Source organism: Triticum dicoccoides, chromosome 7B, assembly GCF_002162155.2.
Source record: "Triticum dicoccoides isolate Atlit2015 ecotype Zavitan chromosome 7B, WEW_v2.0, whole genome shotgun sequence".
Lineage (NCBI taxonomy): Eukaryota > Viridiplantae > Streptophyta > Magnoliopsida > Poales > Poaceae > Triticum > Triticum dicoccoides.
Window position 1 is genome coordinate 773371772 of NC_041393.1, and position 8788 is coordinate 773380559.

General features: G+C 43.8%; 1 pseudogene; it reads right to left on the bottom strand.

Moving 5' to 3' along the window:
• Positions 1-4940: 4940 nt before the first annotated feature.
• On the bottom strand, positions 4941-8423 carry LOC119339792 (annotated as a pseudogene).
• Positions 8424-8788: the final 365 nt, after the last annotated feature.

The following is an 8788-nucleotide window of genomic DNA, read 5'->3' on the forward strand; positions in this document are numbered from 1 at the left end:
CTCGGCGCCTTCTTACATCATCCCGGTGATGAGCTCAAGTTTACTCCTATCCTGCCAGCTCCGGACTGCATCCCTCCTCCGTACATCAGCAAAGGGGCCCGCTTGCTCAGTTGCCGCCACGGCTGCTTCCTCATCATACACCGGGAGCGCGTGGATGTTTTCGTGTGCGATCACACCACCAGCAGCCATCATCGTGTGCCAATTCTACCTGAGTTCAAGGGGCGTTACATCAATGGGGCGGTGCTTTGTGCTTCCCGCGAACGGGGCCACGTGCACGGAGATTGCCACTCCACCCCCTTTAAGGTGGTCTTGCTACTTGTGTACGCTAAGAATGGTCGACCTCTCACCTCTGTTTATTCCTCTGAGACTGATACATGGGCCGATCTCATCTCAACAGAGGTTCGGCATCATGGTTGTTTTGACGATTATTTTAGCACCCTTGTTGGTAATGTACTTTACTAGTCATTTAAGTATGCGATGCAGGGTATACTTTGGTTTGATTTGGAAAGTCAAATCCTTGATGTGCTCGAGGGGCCTCCTCATATGTATCATTCAGGCAACCATCAGATCATCCAGGCAGAGGATGGCACAGTTGGTGTTGCCATGATGTCTCACCATTACAACAACATTCAGATGTGGCAGAGGAATGTGAATTGCCATCGTGTATCCACATGGATGTTGTGGAAGATCATTGAGATGCATAACATTCTTGGGATCCCTCCTCAGGTCGAGGGACAGAAGACCTGGCCGAAATTTATACTAGGATATGTTGAGGATACCGATGGGGTATTTTTATATATGAACGGGGGTGTCTATATGGTTGAACTAGAGTCTATGCAATCTAGGAAACTTTGCGAAGCCCGTAATACTATTACTTACTGTCATTCTTTCAGGAGTTTCTATGCACCAGGTGATAGCTCATTCCTAGTACTCATATTGTATGAGTGATCTAATCTTGTTATATTTCGTTCGTTGATGCTCGAACGCCTTTGCTAGATAGATGATCATAGCGACCTTACTGTTTAATACATGTTATCATTCATATAAAATGTTCAATGAGTGATTGGAAAATCAGATGTCAACCGTTTAACTCATTAGGCATGTTTGAAACGTCGAAGCTAGTTATATTCTGTTATCCAGTATCTCTAATGTCGTTGTTCAGAAATTTCTTAATCCCTCGGTCAGTCATTAGGCATGGTCGATACAACTATTAGTCATGTGTTGGTATTACCTTCTGATTTACTGGCTGTGATGTAATTATTTATTTGGTTGTTCCTGTTCATTCATCCGATAGCATGGATCATTTGAACAAATAATTTACCAGCTCCGCACTGCTGTATACTCGATGATAGCTATATATTGTATAGCTCAATTGTATGAATGCATATCGTATATGGTATCTCACGTACCTTAATTCTTGATGTGAGCAGGTGGAAGGGAATTAAACTAGCCGGCGGGCCCGTTAGATTTAGAACATGGATAGCTATCATCCTGCTGCGCAGGTTGGTTTCATCAGATTGCCTGCGTTAATGCAGTGACGGCCCTTGATTGCAATGGAGCCAACCAAAGGCTAACAACTGTGTTGTTGCATATCTTGCAAAGACAAATATTGTAGTTGTTGGAGGCAGAAGCGATGCTGGATCAACAGTTTGTTTCTTAGATTTTTTTTCTCTTCATATCTTTGGCAAGGACAAGTGGTGTGTATTTTATATGATTTCTACCAAACTTTGATGTGGTTGCTAGAATAATAGACTAATTGTGATATCTATATATATCCTCCAGTTGCTTGCTGTCACGTGAAGAATTCGCAAACATTTATTCGGTTGGCTTGTAGCAGGTTAGTCCTCAGGCACAGGGCCCCATGTATTCGGGGCCCCAATTTTTTCTATGCAGTACTACTAGGCTTCATTAGCGATAGAAATGGGCCTCCTGGCGCGCGCCTAGCGCCTAGCGACCGAGACCCAGTGAACAGCGATCAAGATTCACTCAGGGGGAATTGGTAGCTATTAGAAACCACAAATCATGACAACAATGGACAAGAGACTCTACTCAGCAAGTTGCGTGAGATGTTCTTGTCTACCCTAGGCAAGCTATCAAACAATGTTGCCAACATCTGAATATTTACCTTCACGCAAAACTTTAGATCTCGTGTGAAATCTAACATCATGGACCGAGTAAGAAAAACTATTTATCAACATGTTGATACTAATGATTCTGGATGACTAATTCTGATAACTTACACAAAATTGTAGATCCATGAAGTGTATAGGAGGGTCTGTGAAAAATAATGCCTCATCACATGCAGTATACACACGACCATGTTGAAGAAACAATTATTGTCGATAGACTGTTAAATGTTAATTGCCTTGATGTTTTTTGATACTTAAGCCCATTGGATAGGGTATCGAGCTTCGCAACCATTTCTTCCTCAAAAATGCATGATAAGAATCATAATAATGTATACTGTCACATTATATATTTCTAAATCTTGCTTACTCCAAGCATTCGACATCATTGATCGGCATCATGTAGTTGCAGAGCCCGACAACTAATTCGCGAGGATCCGTGGGCATGATGGGGAGTGTGGTGGGGCGTTTGTCTTCGACCCCGTCAGGTGCGGAGGTCAACATCAGAATTAGATAAACTTTCTTCATCATTAGATTGGTGGTATATTGAACTTCCTTTTAGCTTATTCAAGTCTGACTCAACCAATATCACTACTAATTTTCAGCAAGCGTATCATATCCTCTAGTAAAAATTTAAAAAATCAACATTTATATAAAATTTTGAGATAAAATAATGAAATCATGTATGAAAATGAAATACTTGGGTAAAATTATCAGACAATGCATCTTCTGTCCAATATTCCATATAATTTAGCATAAAACAATCCACCTGCTAGGATATCATCCAGAGGAATAAAATTATCAGACGATGCGCTACAATATTAGAAAATGATGTTCTAGGATATCATCCAGAGGAATAAAATTAACAAACAATCTGAACAAGCAATAATGTTCATTATACCCACCTGCTAGCATAGGCTAATAATTAATGCACTAAATTCTTTTTTATCAAGGTTGTTTCGACAATAGTTTCTATTACATGATATCTTTGTGTTCATGAATACCAAGACAATGATTTTCAATTTGTAACGCTTACCAATACGTTTGTATTGCCTTCTGAAACTGTTCTACGACCATCCATTTGTAACACTAAGCTCGAGCCACTTATGATCATCATTAAACTCACGACTCTATTGTCCAACCTTCGATGCTTATCAAGTCCCAATAACTATTTTATATGAAAATGGAATAGAGATTCATGCAAAACAAAAGATATGTCAGCCGACCCATGTGTCATCGGCCCAACCGGTTGCTCCTTTTCCCTATGGTCGGCGGTGCAGCCTCACCACCATGCCCTCTCCGTCTCCTCCGCTATGATACCACCACCGGCGATAATCCATCTACACCTCCCTGGGCATCAAATTTTCTCAGGAAAGCACACACACCCCGCTAGAAAACATCAACCTTTGAATCCCCGCCACCTGTGCTGCCGCTACATATCATCGCCATCTCTGGGTCACTCCTGGCCGAGACATTGCCAACGTCTAGCATCTCGCTAGCGCTAGCCATGATGCCACCATCTTCTATTATGCAGCTCTGCGTCGCTCTCACAAGAATTAACCGACACAATTAAAAGTTTCAGTTGCATGTGAAATAGCAATTGCACTCAAATATACATATGGGCATGTGGAATTGGGGAAGATAATGCCTGAGAATAGATATTTGTCATTGGGAAAATTTATGTCCCTACACTGCACAAAATTATTTTAGGAAGGATGAATAAAGACATGTTAAACTCTGTATCGAGGGTTTGACTGCTTGAACATAAATCATCTTTTAACAATTCTAGTTTTCCACAGGCATGCAAACCCCAAGGAACAAATATTGCTAATCACATTTAGACAAATTAATATCAAAGTGACAAACATTGCTTAGAGAATGAAAGCCCTTGGAAGTGTATTGCACAAAGTGCCACTGAAAGGAAAAGATTTGAACACTTATTGAGGAGGAGAGAAGTTACAATCCGGCAAAGTTGCAACATCCTTACAATAGTTCACCAATTTTTGAAAATGATACTCGTAACTATTACAACAATCATGTTGTCCTTGATACACGGGAAATAATGACTAACAACACATATCTGCATGTGTAACTAACTACATGTGAAGTATTAGGTACTACAATATGAACACTACCTAGCCGGACTACTTTAATAAGCACAGACCAAAACAACAGAGTTGAAAAAATGTTGGAACTAACAATACCACACCGCCCACAAGTAGTCCTGCCAATTGAACAAACAACAACCCAAGTCAACACTTTCTACCATTCAAGTCTTTTTAGCTTCTCCCTGTTCCTCCAGTTCTCGAGCTTCTCGGTTGTTCATTTCATCTTCAAATCATCACATCTGAGTTATACATATCTTTTCCTGCTATATATTGATCCCATTTAGCTTAATAAACCTAACATATTGGTGCCTAAAAACACAATGGTGAGCTATTCTTAAAAGAACGCGAAGATGAACCTGAGATCAACTTACAGAACATACATCTGTGCAAAGGTAATAACGGAGATGACTATTGATTGTAATCTTTTGTTGCAATCCTATACCATAAGCAAGCATTGGTACAACTGAAACGGATGAAAGTGGAAAGGATACCTTGCACCTACCTGCGGTACTTCCAGAGAACCATGTGTGGACCATCTTGTTTGTGCCTTCATCGTGGTGGCTCTGCCGAGCACCGCACAACACCAGACATCATTCGCATGCGAGCCCAGAAGTGCTTTTAGGCCACTCGATGTAGCAGAACGAGTGCACTCTCTTGGCACCACAGTTAGCCGGAAGCCTGCATGATGTGGACCGAAGCCAAGGGCTCACTGGGTGGCCTGAAGCCAGGGGCTCATGGAGTGGAGGCAGGCCGCCGGCGGGCGCATGAAGAGGCCCGCGTTGGGCGTCAATGTGGTGATTTTCTGCAATTCACTCAGCAAGAGCCAAGCCAGGCCACCAAATCTATAATTTGGGACATCCTCCATGAACACACGGCGTAGGTATCTCCGGTAGGGAGCAACACCAGTGCTAGTAGCAATCATGATATGGGTTGCATTTGTGTCAGTCTCGGGTAGGAACATTATTTTGCCAGAAGGTCCTGGGGTCAGAAACAAAGGCAGTGAGATGCATAAACTTTAGACATCCATCATCTGCCATGAACTATGATTATACAAAATTCTACCAGAAAGAGCATGTGCATACATGTTGGGTTTGTATCTTGGAACAGGAAGAAGAACATTGTTTAAAGGACATTTATTATATGCATCAAAATTTGACTTTTATCCAAAAACAATAATCAAGTATGACAAAACTGATAGAATAGATCCAGATGGAAGCAGGATAGAACAGAGATAGCCATATTAGTAATAGTGATAGCCATACTATAAGAGGCTCTTGGTACATAGTAGAATTTGTTATTTGTCTGGCTAGTGCATAAGAAGTTGATCTTAGTCCGAACTCAGAATATACACTGTAAACTAGTGGCACTGTGAAAAAATGCCCTCTTTCTTAATATTTTGGAAGAATGGTTACTATTTCATCTTAATTTATATCCTCCCCGATGTGCATTTAACATGGACTAAGAACATTTTGGTAAAGGATTCAGAAATAGATCGTTTGGCGCAAATGAACTTTAGGAAAATGTAATTAACGGAGAAAACTGTCTTTCTAGAGTTAGATAGAGGCACTCATATAACACTGCCAACACAGAGGAAAGGCTTTACATCCATCTAAAAGAAATCAACTGACCTATCAGCTGAATCTTGCCCACCTGGTCTCTCCATCAAATGAGCCCCCATACCTAGTAGATGCAATCGAGTACAGACGGACATTCTGTGGGTTTCCAGGCTCTTTGAGTTCTCTCCTTGACAGATGCACACAAGGTTCAGCGAGTGACAAAGATAGATGTGGACAACAGGGGCGATAGCAGATGTAATGAATAGATATTTGGTACTTGAGCTTACCTAAAGTAATTCTCCTATAAATAAATTCAAGCAGCGTACTCAAATCAGTGTCTATAACTTTAATCATAATTTCATTCAGTACAACATAATTTGGTATGTTTATCCTCTTATTTAGTAACACAAAGAGTCCGCTGTCCAGTAAACCCAAATCAATGTATACAGTTTTGAAAATAATTTGTTTCAGTATGTGATTACTTGATATGTTTATCCTCCTATTTAATAACACCAAGAGTTCCCAGTTCAGCATTCTAACAGAGGACGAAACTGAGAATGGTGGAAACGGCTCTGCGCCTTCCAGTACGGCACATTGTCGCCAAGGTCGACGACGACATGGCACGTCTCTCCCGGAGCATTAGGGCCTGTGCCGCCCGCTCGATCGAGATGATAGTGGCCATGTAAGGCCCATTGGGCTTGTATGTGTTGAGCGGCGGCCCCTTGGCGCTCTCAAGGTCGAGTGGCGTGACGGAAACCTTGCTCTTGCTCGACTGCTGGACGGCCATGCTGACATGCCTCCAATGAGTCGCGGCCTTGCTGTCAGACGCCAATGTGGTGTCCATCCATGATTTGTTGCCGAAGCTGAGATAGTTGCTACCCCGAAATGTAACAAAGGGCAAAATATAAACGTACTGATGGTGTTGGGAGCACCATCTGTCAAGGCTTTGAGTTGGAGATGTGCAGCATATCACCCAAGTGCCCTAAGGAATTCCTGAACGTGCATGTATGTACGTCTACTGATATGTGTATGGGTGAGCGATGCTAACTAATCTGTGCAATCTAGCTATGTAGCACGAAGCCACAATTATAGCTCTAACTAAAACCTGTTAGCTTTTTAACCTTCATCATGTATCTGCATGTTTACTTTTTAGTTCTGCATGTAGTAGCGTGTCTGTGCAGAGGTACGTGCGAGGCGTACACCTGATGGTTCAGTTTGAAGAGCATGCATGGTGAGACTCCAATGTGCAGTGAGAAGCTGCTGCATGCAAAGATCTGAAGCTAACGGGCTGCACAAGTTATCTAGGAAGTTGTTATGCATGCGTGTGTTAGTGCCATAAGAATAGGTGATGGATTAGTTGGTTAGTGGAGCAGGTCGTGTGCACAAGAGCCGGACACGTTGTAGCCTGGCAGCGCGTGTGAGATAGCTACTTAAAGCATTGTAGTTCAGTTTGTCTAGTCAAGATATACAGAGAAGAAAAGCCGTGAGCTGTGTGAGACAGCACGGCACCAAATATCCTGTGTTCTTGTGTGTGTTGTGTGAAACAACCAAGAGAGAAGAGGTGAGCTGAGAGAGTCGGCTCCAACAAAACCTGCTCCCTGATCGAACCAATTCGTCCAGCTGTGCAATCCAGATTCCAGTGCCCAGCAAATCACGCACTAATAACACCATTAGTCCACCATGCCATAGCATAAAGGGATGTGGAGACACACACCTGAATTCCGGAACTCCTGACGGCGCGATCCTGCAGGCTAGAAGAGGAACAACAATTAGATGAATACACATATTTCATATGTCACAAAGTTGTCACAACGTATCAATACCATGCATCAAAAGAAAATAGAAAAGACAAAGATGATCAGAATGAGTGTCCATTAGGTGCGCCAAACTAACTGCATCAAGGGATTACTTTGTTTGGAGAGTACAATCAATGTTTTGGCTGCCGGGTTAAATCTCTCTTGGTTGTACTACATGAGACAAATTATGGCACTTGAATAAATGAAACCCGCATTCCTCATTGTGAGGGCCTGAGCAAGTATTAGTTCCGATCCATAAAGCATGCGGTCTCTCTTTTTCAAATCATTATGTATGTGATTATATATCATTAAATATTATCAACCTATATTGAATCGCGACTCTGCATAGATAATGAAATCGAATAGTGATATCTCACTGAATTCAACATCGTTTCTGCTCCGGTGCTCCCCCACTGGGTTGAACGCGAGAGGGAGAAACACAAGGACGGCTGATATCTGTCAAAAACGATTCGTGAAGAGGGGCACGATCGTCTTTTTATGTCCGAGGAGAGCGCGCGTACAGCCCTGTACAAGCCCGCACCAGCGCGCGTACAGCCATGTACAAGCCCGCACCGGCCCGATTACTTTTGTACAATGAGGGTATATATGTATTGTACGTGGGCGTATCGTTTTCCCTTGTCACGTGCTGCGGTCGTGGGCGTGGGCGGCGGCGGTCGTGGGCTAGCCACGCGGCCACGCGGCGCACGAAAACTTCCAAAAACGTCACATCCTATAAAGAGGGAGGGGAACCACCACCGGCCGCATCGCCCCCACCATTTACCCCCAAATCGGCTCACTCCATCTCTCCTTGCCGCATCGTCTCCCCTGCGTCTCCATCGCCCCGCCACCGCACCTACTCGCTCAACCCCACCGCCTCCCTCTCTCCGGTGGGTTCTCTTAGGCTTCGATGGCGGAAGGTGGTGGCGCTACCGCCGCTGCGCTCGGAGTTGCGGTCGAGGCTGCGAACACCGTGGTAGATGCCGTCCAAGAAGTGGCCGCCGTCGGCGGTGCGGGAGATGCTGCACCCTCAGTCGCTGGATCGGTCGCTGCGGCGGCGGATCTGGTGGAGCAGGGGGTTGTGGGCTCGGACTCCGTCGTGCCGGACCTGGTGGTGACGGCGTCTCATGGCGCACTGGATGCAGGTGCGGAGGCGAGCGACATGAAGGTGGTGGATGTGGTAATCCTTCTCGTTCCCCTCCTCT